At 42.2% G+C, this 13,072-nt stretch overlaps 1 pseudogene; it reads left to right on the forward strand.

Annotated features, from left to right (window-relative positions):
- Window positions 1-6,757: 6,757 nt before the first annotated feature.
- LOC134730876 (adenylate kinase isoenzyme 6-like) lies at window positions 6,758-10,373 on the forward strand (annotated as a pseudogene).
- Window positions 10,374-13,072: the final 2,699 nt, after the last annotated feature.

Consider the following 13,072-nt stretch of genomic DNA (forward strand, 5'->3'; position numbering starts at 1 on the left):
AGGGGACCAGGCCATCACCATCACAATGGCCTGGGGGAGGCAGTCTCCAGGGCCAAGCGCACTTTGAATGGACAGAAATTGGTTCTTAAAGCCCTAGGTTGAATTACTGGCAGCTGGGGGTGGGAGGGTCTAGTTTCTCGTGCTATTATTCTACCGTTTTTCAACCACTCCAATCACTCTCAGAATAAATGCAATCGCCTAACAAATTGCAATAACTGTTTTGAGATTTCGTCCCCTCTGAAATGCCTCATGAAGCTATGCGCACAACAGCTAACTTCAAAGTAACCCCACTTCATTCTTTCTGGCTTTAAGTTTTTGTCTTTTTCAGTTGGGTGTTTTAAATCGATTTTCCAATTTATAAAATTGGAAACTGATTAAAATAATCATGAGAGAAAAGGAAGAAAAAAACAACTAATCATCCTATTACCCAAACACAGCTGTTAACATTTGATATATTTCCTTTCCATCTTTTCCGTTTGGGTGGTGTAATCTCTTAACACATGACATTTTAAGGATTTTCTATGTTGTTGCATAATCTTCATAATCATATGCAAATGTATGCAATAGTTTATTAAATAAGAATTTAATAATTTATTCTTATTATAGGTCATCAAATTGCTTCCAAATTTTTATTCCTACCAATAACTTAGCAATGAATAGATGAATAATGTTTATATGGCATCTTTCACATTCTAAATTAATTTGGTAGGTTAGGTTCCCCTAAAGTCAATTTTAACATTACAATATAGATTTTTTTTCCTTTTTCTTTTTCTTTTTCTTTTTTTAAGAGATAAGGTCTCATTCTGTCACCCACAATGAAGTGCAGTACATGATCATAGCTCACTGTAACCTCAAACTCATGGGCTCAAGAGATTCTCCTGTGCCTCAGCCTCCCCAGCAGCTGGGAGTATATGCAAGCACCATCACACCTGACTAATTTTTAAAATTTTTTTGTAGAGATGGGGTCTCGCTGTGTTGCCCAAGCTGATCTCAAACTCCTGGCCTCAAGTGATCCTCCCACCTTGGCCTCCCAAAGTGCTGGAATTACAGGCATGAGTCACCACACCTGGCCTGATGTAGACATTTTTATGACTCTTGGTTCACAGTGTCAAGTTACATATAACTCAGAATTGCCTTAAATATTGCTTCCCCTCTCATTCAATCTTCTCTTCAAAATAAATACTAGTGCAAAGCAACAAGAAATGAAACAAAGTTCATTTGCAAGTATGGACCAGACAAGACTATTTGTGCCAACCTGCAAGTCAATAGTGGTTTTTTTTTTAATGTCAGTACAGCTTAACAGTTCACAGGGATTACAATTTTCAGATAAACTTAGGAAAATTTGGTGTTATATCCTTGCCTCTTCAGTGAAACTTTAAGACCCCAAATCTCTTTTTTACTTACTTTTTTTTTCTTCTAGAGCTCTCTATGGCCCCCTAAGCCTGTAGGTCTGTGTTATTACTTTCATGGTTTTCAGTTTTGCTGGCCAAGAAAAAAGACCCAAGGGAGTAACATATTATTTTCTACAAGGATGTTCTAAAACCACTCAGGCCTGTGAGTGAAATGATTTGCTGCACTGCAAGGGAGGTGAGTGAGACCAAGGAACTACACCCACCAAGATCCCTTCCAAGGGTCTAAGTTGCTTCTCTAATCAGAAACCCCTCAAACCTTTGCGACTGTGCACATAGGTCCCATGATGGCTTTGGCAACATTTACCTGGGACCAGGGTGAACTTCATACCATGTATTGCATATGAGAAAAGAAAAGAATGTTTGTCAAACAAACCACTATATTTTATTTTATTTTATTTTAGTGTTGCTGGTAGGTGTGTAGTGAGCTCTCAGTGTGTGTGTGTGTGTGTGTGTGTGTGTGTGTGTGCGCGGTTTTTTTTTTTTTTTTTTTTTTGGACAGGGTTTCACTCTGTCTCCCAGGCTGGAGTGCAATGACACGATCTTGGCTCACCACAACCTCTGCCTCCCGGGTTCAAGTGATTCTCCTGCCTCAGCCTCCCCAGTAGCTGAAATTACAGGCGTGTTGCCTCTACGCCCAGTTAATTTTTGCATTTTTAGTAGAGACAGAGTTTCACCATGTTGGCCAGGCTGGTCACAAACTCCTGGCCTCAAGGGATCCCCCCGCCTCAGCCCCTGAAAGTGCTGGGATTACAGGCAGGAGCCACTGCGCTCGGCTTCATTGTGGTTTTAATTTGTATTTCTCTAATGGCATGTGATGCTGAACATCTTTTCACATGCTGATTTGCTATCTGTATCTCCTTTTTGTTGAAATGTCTGTTCATGTCTTTTGCCTATCTTCTAATTGGATTGTTTTGTTTTGTTTTTTTACTGTCGAATTTTGATGATGCTTTATATATTCTAAATACAAGTTTTTTCTTAGATATGTGGTTTGCGAATCTTTTCTCCCAGTCTGTGGCTTGTCTTTTTATTCTCTTACAGGGTCTTTCACAGACGAAAGGTTCTTAATTTGATGAAGTTCAGTTTATCACCTTTTCCTTTTTATTCATCATGCTTTTGATGTCAAGTCAAAGAACTCTGCCTACCCATAAATCTCTAAGGTTTTCTCCCGAGTGTTTTCCTAAAAATTTTAGTTTCACATGTAAGTCTGTGATCTACTTTGAGTTAATTTTTGTATAAGGTGTGAGACTTAGGGGTGTGTGTGTGTATGCATGCACACATGAGCACACCTAGGCTATCTCCAGTATCATGTGTTCATTTGTTGAAAAGATACTCTTTCCTCTGTTAAATTGTTTTTATGCCTTTGTCAAAAATCAGTTGGGCATATTTGTGTGGGTCTGCTTCTAGGTTCCCTGTTTCGTTCCAGTGTTCCATGTGTCTGTCTCCACCAATACCACCCTGTTTGGATTACTACAGCTAAATAGTAATCCTTAACATTGGTAGAGTGATTCCTCTCCTTTACCCTTCTTTTCCTTTTTTTCTTTTCTTTTTTTTTTTTTTTTTTCTTTTTTGAGACGGAGTTTCACTGTTGTTGCCTGGGCTGGAGTGCAATGGCGTGATCTTGGCTCATTGCAACCTCCACCTCCCGAGTTCAAGTGATTCTCCTGCCTCAGCCTCCCAGGTAGCCTGGCCTATCCTTCTTTTTCAAAACTGTTGTAGCTATTCTAGTCCTGCACATTTCAATATAAATTTTAGGATAACCTTATCTATGTTGACAAAATATTCTTGCTGAGATTTTATAGTAACTGCATTAATCCTATTGATAATTTGGTGACAGCTGACATTTTTAGTATGTTGATTCTTCCAATCCAGAAATCCAGTATATCTCTGCATTTATTTAGGTCTTCTTTGATTTAATTAATCAACATTTAAAAATTTTCAGGACACAGATCCTCTACATGTTCTGTTACATTTCTATCTAAGTATTTCATTTTCTTTGGAGCAATTGTAAATGGTATTGTGCTTTGAATTTTGGTTTTCACGTGTTCATTGTTAGTATACAGAAATGTGATTGATTTTTATATGTTGATCTTGTATCCTGCAAACTTGTTGCACTACTTATTAATCCTAGAAGTTTCATTGTGGATTTCTTATGATTTTCTATAATTATCCACCTGTGAATAGGGACAGTTTTATTTCTTCATATCCAATAAATATGCCTTTTATTTCCTTTCCTGGCATTTTTGCCCTGGCATACTATTCTACTACTGTGTTGAATAAGAGTGGTGAGAGCAGATATCCTTGTCCTGTCCCCTATCCTAGGGGGAAAATATTCAGACTTTCACACTGAGTATGATGTTAGCTATAGGTCTTTTATAGATTCTCTTTATCAAGTTAAGGAATTTGTGTCATCTTTTAAAGGTGTTATAGTAGCATGGTAGCTTTTCTTACTCTCTGAAATTTATGCTTAGATAATTTACTGGATTTAGGTTATTTTTGTAATCAAGAAACAGAGCAATCTTTTCCATTTTCATTATAATTCTGTTAGGTACCCGTGCAGGTATTTCTGTTTGACAGACAAACTTTTTAAAAACAGAGACTGCAAGAGGTAAAATGTCTTGCCCAAATTTATATACAAAGGAGCATTGTCAGACTAGGTCCTAGGGCATCAGTTCAATTACATTTATTGTAAACCTAATACTCATAATATGATTGAACCCCTATGTGCCAGGCACTATAGCTGCTTTACATGTTTGTGTTATTTAATGCTCAAAACATAGCTATGCTGTTACCATAGAGATTTGCTCAGTCCCTGTTATGGACTGCATGTTTGTGTCCTCCCAAAATTCATAAGTTGAAGCCCTAATCCCTAATATTTTACAAATGATTATACCAAACCTTAGAGAGGCTGTATAACTTGACTACGGTCACACTACTAGCAAGTGGTAGCAAGTGATTTCGACCTAGACAAAGATCTTGCTCTTGACAACCACCTAGTGTCAACTCCTATGCCAGGTTCTGCAGCTACAAAGATGAATAAGACTCAGTTCCATCCCTTAAGGAGCACACAGTCCATCAGGGGAAACAATCATATTCATAGCTTGATTCCTGAAGAAGCAGCAACCCCAGGTGGTAAAATGCCTTACCAATATTAGAGGCACTCAGTAATATTTGTTGACTGAATGGCTAAGTGGAATGGCTGGCTTCTTGGACAGATCTAATGTTTGTCATACCTTATGTAAAAGATAATTCTTTCTAGCAGAAAGTAGAAAGAGTTCCTTAAACCCAATCATCCACCTGCCTCCAGTTATCCTGATCAGTTTGCACAACTGTGCCAGGCAATAATGACTAAAAACTCTTAAATATAAAGAAAGAGACTGCCATATCATGGAATATCAAAAGAGAAAAGATGGCATAAACTGGTCATCCAGAAAGAATAGCAAACTGTTCACTCACAGCTCCATGAAATAGTCAAGTTCAGCTACAGCTGCTGCCCAGGGCAGCTGTGATCTCAATGTTTCCAAAACTCCCACCATTTCACAAGACCTCCAACACCAAGCTCACCTCCCCTTCTTCCCACAGGGCAGAGACTCCAGGAGATGTTGTGGAGGGATGCTCTCCCTTCCCACTTATGACCTTCTTCTTTCGTGGCTCCTCATAGGCCTCCATTTACTCCTCTTCCTGTTTTTCCATTCTGCTATGCTATTACCACTGGGATTTACTCAGTCCCTGCTATGAACTGCATGTCTGTGTCGTCCAAAAAATCATATGTTGAAGCCCCCACCCTTAATGTGATGGTATTAGGAAGTGGGGCCTTTGGGGGGTGATTAGTTTTAGATGAGGTTATGAAGGTGGGGCCCCCATGGTGGGATTAGTGCCCTTACAATGGAGATAAGGGACCAGAGCACTCTATCTCTACCATGTGAACACACAGTAAGAAGTTGGCTGCCTGCCAACAGGGAAGAGCGCCTTCACCAGGAACTGAATCATCTGGGAGCTTGGTTTTGGAATTCCCAACTTCTAAAACTGTAAGAAATGGATAGTAAGCAACCCAGGTTATGGGTTATAGCAGTCCAAGCTAACTAAGACAGTCCCAAAGAGGAAAAAGAGAAATATGAGTTAACATTGATTCAAGTAGATTACACACGTTATATTCTAAGCACTTTACATATTTTTCAACCTTGTCATTTCAACAACCTTATGAGTTATTATCACACCTTCCTCTTCACCCCAAACACACAGACACACTCGCATGCCCCTTGATTCAGGCCCTCCACTTCTCACCTGGATTACTGCAATTGGCTTCCTAACATTTTCACTGCTTCCCTTTTTCTTTTTTTTTTTTTTTGTGAGACGGAGTTTCACTCTTGTTGCCCAGGCTGGAGTGTAATGGCGCGATCCCGGCTCACTGCAACCTCCTCCGCCTCCCAGGTTGAAGTGATTCTCCTGCTTCAGCCTCCCTAGTAGCTGGGATTACAGGCATGTGCCACCACACCTGGCTAATTTTGTATTTTTTTTAGTAAAGACGGGGTTTCTCCATGTTGATCAGGCTGGTCTTGAACTCCCAACCTCAGGTGATCCGCCCGCCTCGGTCTCCCAAAGTGCTAGGATTACAGGCATGAGCCACTGCGCCCAGCCCGCTGCTTCCATTTCTTAACCTCCCGCAATCCATTCTCCACCCTGCATCCAGGAGGGTTTTGATAAAAGATGAATTGTCTGACTACAGCTTTTCCTTACTGAAAAATCCCTCAGTGGCTTCTCATTGACTTCAAGAGAAGGTACATGGCCCCATCAGACAGGCAGGGCCAGCATAGTTTAGCCTCTTCCTCCATTTTCAGCCTCCTGTCTCCCCAGCTTCACACGCCCTCAGGAACCATCTCAGGCCTCCATAGCTTTGTTCAGGCTCTTACCTGTGCCTGAAATAACCTTCCAAACCTCATGGCAAACTCCTGCCCATTCTTCACTCCTTAGCCCTGTCACCTCTTCACCACCCTTCTCTCCAGGGAAGTCAAGGAACCCTAATTTGGGTCTCCTCTGAGCTCTCAGAACATCCTCTGCAGGCCTCCACTTACCACTCTGTGCTGTAAACACATCTTACAAGCATTTGTGTTTTTGTCTATCTCCCCATCTAATCTATTAAGAGGGGGAGACTGTCTTAATCATCTCAGATCCTTATCATCTAGCATGATAGCTGCCATATACAGCAGTACATTAAGTATTTGCAGAATAGAATGAAAAAGAGAACCACACAACCAGTCTTATTTCTTTTTCTTACAAATAACCTGATTTTTCATTGGCTAAAGTCTCTAATTTTTTTGAGTAAATAAATGTGAAGCCTGCATGCCCCAGATACTCAGCTATAACCAATGAATGATGACACCAAGGTCTCCTGCCTGTTACATCCTGATATAAAACCAATCTGGCAAAAAGAAAAAAGCATCCAAGGTCCACTTTTAAAAGTCATGGTCAGGCCAGGCACAGGGGCTCAAGCCTGTAATCCCAGTACTTTGGGAGGTCAAGGCAGGAGGATGCCTTGAGGCCAGGAGTTCAAGACCAGCCTGGGAAACATAGACCCCATCTCTACAGAAAAATTTAAGCACATGTCTGTAGTCCCAGTTACTCGGGGAGCCAAGGTGGGAGGATTGCTTAAGCCTGGGAGGTTGAGGCTGCAGTGAGCCATGACTGTGCCACTACTCTTCGGCCTGGGTAACAGAGCGAGACCCTGTCTCAAATAAATAAATAAATAAATAAATAAATAAAAATTTACGGTCCATAGTCCATTGAGAATGTTGGGAGGGCAGCCTGGGGGATCCACAGAACTGAGGAACCTCCTTTTACAAATCAGTGTACAGAGAACCCGCTAGCTAAACCAAAGAGGAACAACTTTATAAGAACAGACAGCTATTTATCCACACAAAAGAAAATCTTCCTACCAGTAGTAACGCTATTAACATCTCAGCAGCTTTTCCATTATAAATCTGACATTTCCTCCTTCTTCAAAGCCTAGTTTGAGTGCTTGTGATTTTTTGAAATGAGATAATAAAGCCATCAACACACAATAAACGCTATGCACTATCTATAATCGGGGGTCTCCAGAGTATATTTTGTGTTAAAGAAAATATTGAATTACTAGGCCTTTCTTTTTAAATCCCTTAAAGCCTTCAGCTTTAGAATGAAAGACTCAAACTCTTCTCTGGGATCTTAATTTTTATGTGGCTTCTTATTACTTTTTTATCCCTTCTAAAACTCTAAATCCCTTCAACATAGCTTTGGCCCCTTCCACAGCTGAACTGGCAGCAGGCTGATCTTTTTATTGGTGGGTAATGGATTTAGTTTGATTGCTGACACGGGAACAATGAGAGGATAAACAATTCCATTTGTGGCCATGAAATTTCCCATCTGTTGAGCGCGTTCAGGACTGCAGAGCGCTGGGCAGAGACAGATGAATGAGCCCGCCACGCCTGATGTTAATGACATCCATCATACAAGCTGAACATGTGGCTTCATAAATCAAGAGCTAATAGCAACTCTGGTTGCTCCTGTCATTAACAAGCCATCCGTTTAAATACATAAGAGTTTGCCATAACATTCAGCCTAGAGACCTGACTTGCAATTCTGATCTCACCAAAAAACCAGAAGTAGTAAAGAAAGCCAAAAAAGCATAAGTAAAAAAAAAAAAAAAAAAAAGTTCAGATCCACACTAAAATACTTACAGATGTAATCATACGATGTCTGGAATTGGTTACAAAATAAAATGGGATGAGGGAGTGGGTGGACAGATAGATGAAAAAGCTTGGGTAGTGTGTAGGTTAGGGTGTGTGAGCAAGGCACTCAAAGCCATCACAGCGAGGAACCATGTTGCTTCCAAACATCTTGCTCACCAGTAAACCAGAGATTGGAAAAACACACTAGGCAAAAAACCATCAAAATCAGGACTGAGGCCGAGCGTGGTGGCTCACGCCTATAATTCCAGCATTTTGGGAGGCTGAGGCAGGCAGATCACTTGAGGTCAGGAGTTCAAGACCAGCCTGGTCAATATGGAGAAACCCCATCTGTACTAAAAATACAAAAATTTGCCAGGTGTGGTGGCACATGCCTGTAGTCCCAGCCACTCAGGAGGCTGAGGCAGGACAATTGCTTGAACTTGGGAGGCAGAGGTTGCAGTGAGCCATCCTGGCACCACTGCAGTCCGGCCTGGGTGACAGAGTGAGTCTCCGTCTCAAAAAAAAAAAAAAAAAAAAAAATCAGGACTGAAATACAACATTAATGTGGGTGATTTAGCTCAAGAAGAGCAGTTGTATGATGGCTATGATGAAGAGTATGATTGTCCCATTTTAGATGAAGATAAGAGTAGTTGATGAGTTAGATAACCAAATGACAGAAGGGTAGAGTTATTGTTTATTACCATGTTGGTGACTTCTTCCCTGAACACTGGCTTCATATATTACAGTTTTTGTTCTGAGGACAGATACCAATGTACTGTATGAAAGACTTGAAGCAAGGGGTCATACTGAGAAGAAACTAATAGACAATACTCATTGTAAGATTTTTCAGGTTCTTTATTAATAAGTCACAGCATCCTGCAAGGAAGAAATTGTGCATCAGCTGCCAAGCAATAAACCATAAGAGCTAGAAAATAATATAGATCAGATACTGAAATGGATTGAGCAATGGACCAAAGATCCTAACTCTTGACTTATAAGACTAGCTGCTTTACAAATCACTCTTACTGATATCTCTTTGCTGACATCATAGAAATTGTTCAAGAATAAGTAACACTTTATTAAAATCATGTTGCAGGGCTAACCAGTAGATAGTATAAAGGTGGTCCCGGCTACTCAGGAGGCTGAGGTGAGAGGATCTCTTGTGCCCGGGAGGTGGAGGCTGCAGGGAGCCAACATCACACCACTGCACTCTAGCCTGGGTGACAAAGTGAGACCCCATCTCGAAAATAAATAAATAAATAAATCTAAAGACAAAAGTTTTTTTTAAGTTTGGCAGTGAGTTGATAATTGTTAGAGTTCAGTGATAAGTAACTGAGGGTTCATTGTACTATATGCTTCACTTTTCACCTTTGTATATATTCACAGTGATTCACAATGAAAAGTAAAGCATAAAAGATAACATTCAAAGATAACTGGAAAATGGTAGCTTCTTTTTTTTTTTTTTTTTTTTTTGAGACAGGGGCTTGCTCTGTCACCCAGGCTGGAGTGCAGTGGCGTGATCTCGGCTCACTGCAGCCTTGATCTCCTGGGCTCAGGCAATCCTCGCACCTCAGCCTCTTGAGTAGTTGGGACTACCTACAGGTGCCTGCCACCACATTTGACTAATTTTTGTATTTTTTTGTAGAGACAGAGTTTCACCATGTTGCCCAGGCTGGTCTTGAACTCCTAGGTCTAAGCAATCCACCTGCCTTGGCCTCTCGAAGTGCTGGGATTACAGATGTGAGCCATTGTGTCCAGCCTATTGTTTAGCATAAGCATTTTTGCCTAATTTTATCTTTTTTTCAAAGAAAATGAAAAAAATGCTTATATAACAGTTCAAACATTTAACGCTTGTTTCAAAAAAATACATTATTAAATTTCACCCATTTCTTTGAACTTTTAAAGTGTGAATATGATACCACTTTAAGTTAGATATGTATGGCTGGGCATGGTAGCTCACACCTGCAATCCTAGCACTTTGGGAAACCAAGGCTGGAGGATCCCTTGAGTCCAGGAGTTCAAAACCAGCCTGGGCAACATAGCAAGACCCCCATTTCTACAAAAAATAAGATAAAAAAAATTAGGCATGGTGGCACATGCCTGTGGTCTCAGCTACTTGGGAGGCTGAGGTGGGAGAATCCCTTGAGCCCAGGAGTTTGAGGTTGCAGTGAGCTGTGATCATCCCACTGCACTCAGCATGGATGACAGAGCAAGACTTGCTCAGTGATGATAATAATAATAATAATAATAATAATAATAATAATAATAATAATAAGTTAGCCATGTGTCTGGGACTGTATTTCTATGGAATATGCCGCTCTGGAAGTTCAGCATGAGCTAGGAAAGAGTAAGGGTTGCAAGCCACCTTGAAGGAACTCAGAGGCTGTGCTGGCCCTTGGAGTCAGCAGAAAAGGGACAAGAGTCACTTAGCATCCCCCCTTGACTATCTAGGGGCCATCTCAAACTTCCTGGGTACAAAACTGAGCGCCTGATCTGTAATGGATGCCATAGTCACTACCCAGATTCTCTGGGACCAAGGCACCCTTTCCCCAGCTGCTGAGAGTGTTGGTGACTGACAACCCAACCCCACTCCAGAGCTTGATTTCCATGGAGAGCCACCTTGCCTGAGGCCTAACCCTTCCCAGAACTGCCTCCACTCAGCGACAGTCAGTTAGAAGGTCAAGTATGAGACCTGGCTGACTTGCCCCATTGGAGTAACTCTGAAGGGCCTGCCCAACTTCAGAGTTGCCCCATGGGGTTGGTTAAGTCCCTTCTTGGGACCAAGTGGCTACCCAGCAACTTCCTCCACCACATCCTTCTTGTTCCGCTTCTCTCTCAGGTATTGATCACAAGAGCACTGGCCAGCAAACCTCCTGCATGCTCATTTCATCTGGTTCTGCTTCCTGTGAACTTAACCTGCAACATGATCTTCCTTCCAAATCTTTTCCTCTTTCCATTTTCCGCTGGTGCCATCTTTTACTCCTCTTTCTCTCACACCCGTAGCCTAGTATGGGTCAGAAATCCTGTTGGTTCTACCTTCAAATTATATCCATAATTTGACCAGTTTTCAGGGCCCCTTTGCCATTGCCCCCGATCTGCGCCCCCATCCTCTCTCACTTTGGGTGTTGTGATGGCCCCCCCAGCTACTCTCCCTGCTTCAGCCTTGCTGCCCTTGAGTCCCTTTCAACAGAGTAATCAAAACAGAGGTCTCGAGTCAGGTCATGTTGCAGCTCTGCCCAAAGCCAAGTCACTCAGAGTAATGACTAAATCCTTACTAACCCAGCACGCCTGGGATAATCCTAGTTTATATCTGTTGTCCCAGCATAATTTTAACAGTGACCACTTAGCCCCATTTGGATTACAAATTATGTGGTCACCCTACCTCCTGCTACCTCTTGGAAATCACCTCCTACTACCATCCCCGTCCCCACTCACCCCATTCCAGTGACTCCAGAATAGTCCTCAAAGAGATAGAAAAATCCCTGCCTCCAGGCTTTTGCGCCAGCTGTTTCCTTGCCTGAGATGCTCTTCCCCAAGATACCTGCAGCTCCCTCACGCCAAGAAAGCCTCTTTTTTGTTTTGTTTTTTGTTTGTTTGCTTGTTTGTTTGTTTGAGATGAAGTCTCGCTCTGTCGCCCAGGCTGGAGTGCAGTGGCACGATCTCGACTCACTGCAAGCTCCGCCTCCCGGGTTCACGCCATTCTCCTGCCTCAGCCTCCAGAGTAGCTGGGACTACAGGCGCCCGCCACCACGCCTGGCTAATTTTTTTGTATTTTTAGTAGAGACGGGGTTTCACCGTGTTAGCCAGGATGGTCTCGATCTCCTGACCTCATGATCCGCCCGCATCGGCCTCCCAAAGTGCTGGGATTACAGGCGTGAGCCACCACGCCCAGCCCAAGATCACCTTTTTAATTAGGTTTATTTTCCAGGCCACCCCATTTAAAAGTTCAAGTATCCATGCCAACCCCTCATATTCTCTCCTCCTTGCTTTATATTTTCTCCTTTTTTTTAAACCTTATCACTCTCTAATATGCTTTATATTCTACTTACTTATCTTGTTTATCACCTGTCTCCCTCAAGATAAAGGCCAGGGATGCTGCTACACATCCTAAAATGCACAGGACAGACTTCACAGCAAAGAATTAGCCAGGCACAGTGGCTCACTCTGTATTCCCGGCATTTTGGGAGGCCGAGGCAGGCAGATCACACTTGATCCCACGAGTTCGAGACCAGCCTGGGCAGCATGGTGAAACTCCATTTCTACAAAAAACACAAAAATTAACCAGTGAGTCACGATCGTGCCACTGCACTCCAGCCTGGGTGACAGAGTGAGACCCTGTCTCAAAAAATTAAATTAAAATAAGTTGCTTAAGGAATTATTTGGCCCCAAATGCTGATAGTGCTGCAATTGAGAAATCCTGCCTTAGACCAATCACTAAGCTTTTCTTGGCCTCAGTTTTCCCATCTGTAAAATAGTGATACTACTACTGGGCCTAGTCATAGGACTGTGAGAATTAAATAAAATAGTGAAAGAGGCCAGGCGCGGTGGCTCACATCTGTAATCCCAGCACTTTGGGAGGCCAAGGCAGGCGAATCACGAGGTCAGGAGATCGAAACCATCCTGGCTAACACGGTGAAACCCTGTCTCTACTAAAAATACAAAAAATTAGCCGGGCGTGGTGGCGGGCGCCTGTAGTCCCAGCTACCCAGGAGGCTGAGGCAGGAGAATGGCGTGAACCCGGGAGGCAGAGCTGGCAGTGAGCAGAGATCACGCCACTGCACTCCAGCCTGGGCAAAAGAGCAAGACTCCGTCTCAAAAAAAAAAAAAAAATGGTGAATGAAAGACTCATAGCATAGTGCTTGGCACATAAGTGCTATTTTTTTTAAAGGATTATTAAGTTCAGGCTGTGTCTGATTGTCTTAGTCATTGCAGAGCCTAACAAGTAAGTTTTAATTCTGC

The sequence above is a fragment of the Pan paniscus genome, chromosome 7 (genome assembly GCF_029289425.2).
Source record: "Pan paniscus chromosome 7, NHGRI_mPanPan1-v2.0_pri, whole genome shotgun sequence".
Lineage (NCBI taxonomy): Eukaryota > Metazoa > Chordata > Mammalia > Primates > Hominidae > Pan > Pan paniscus.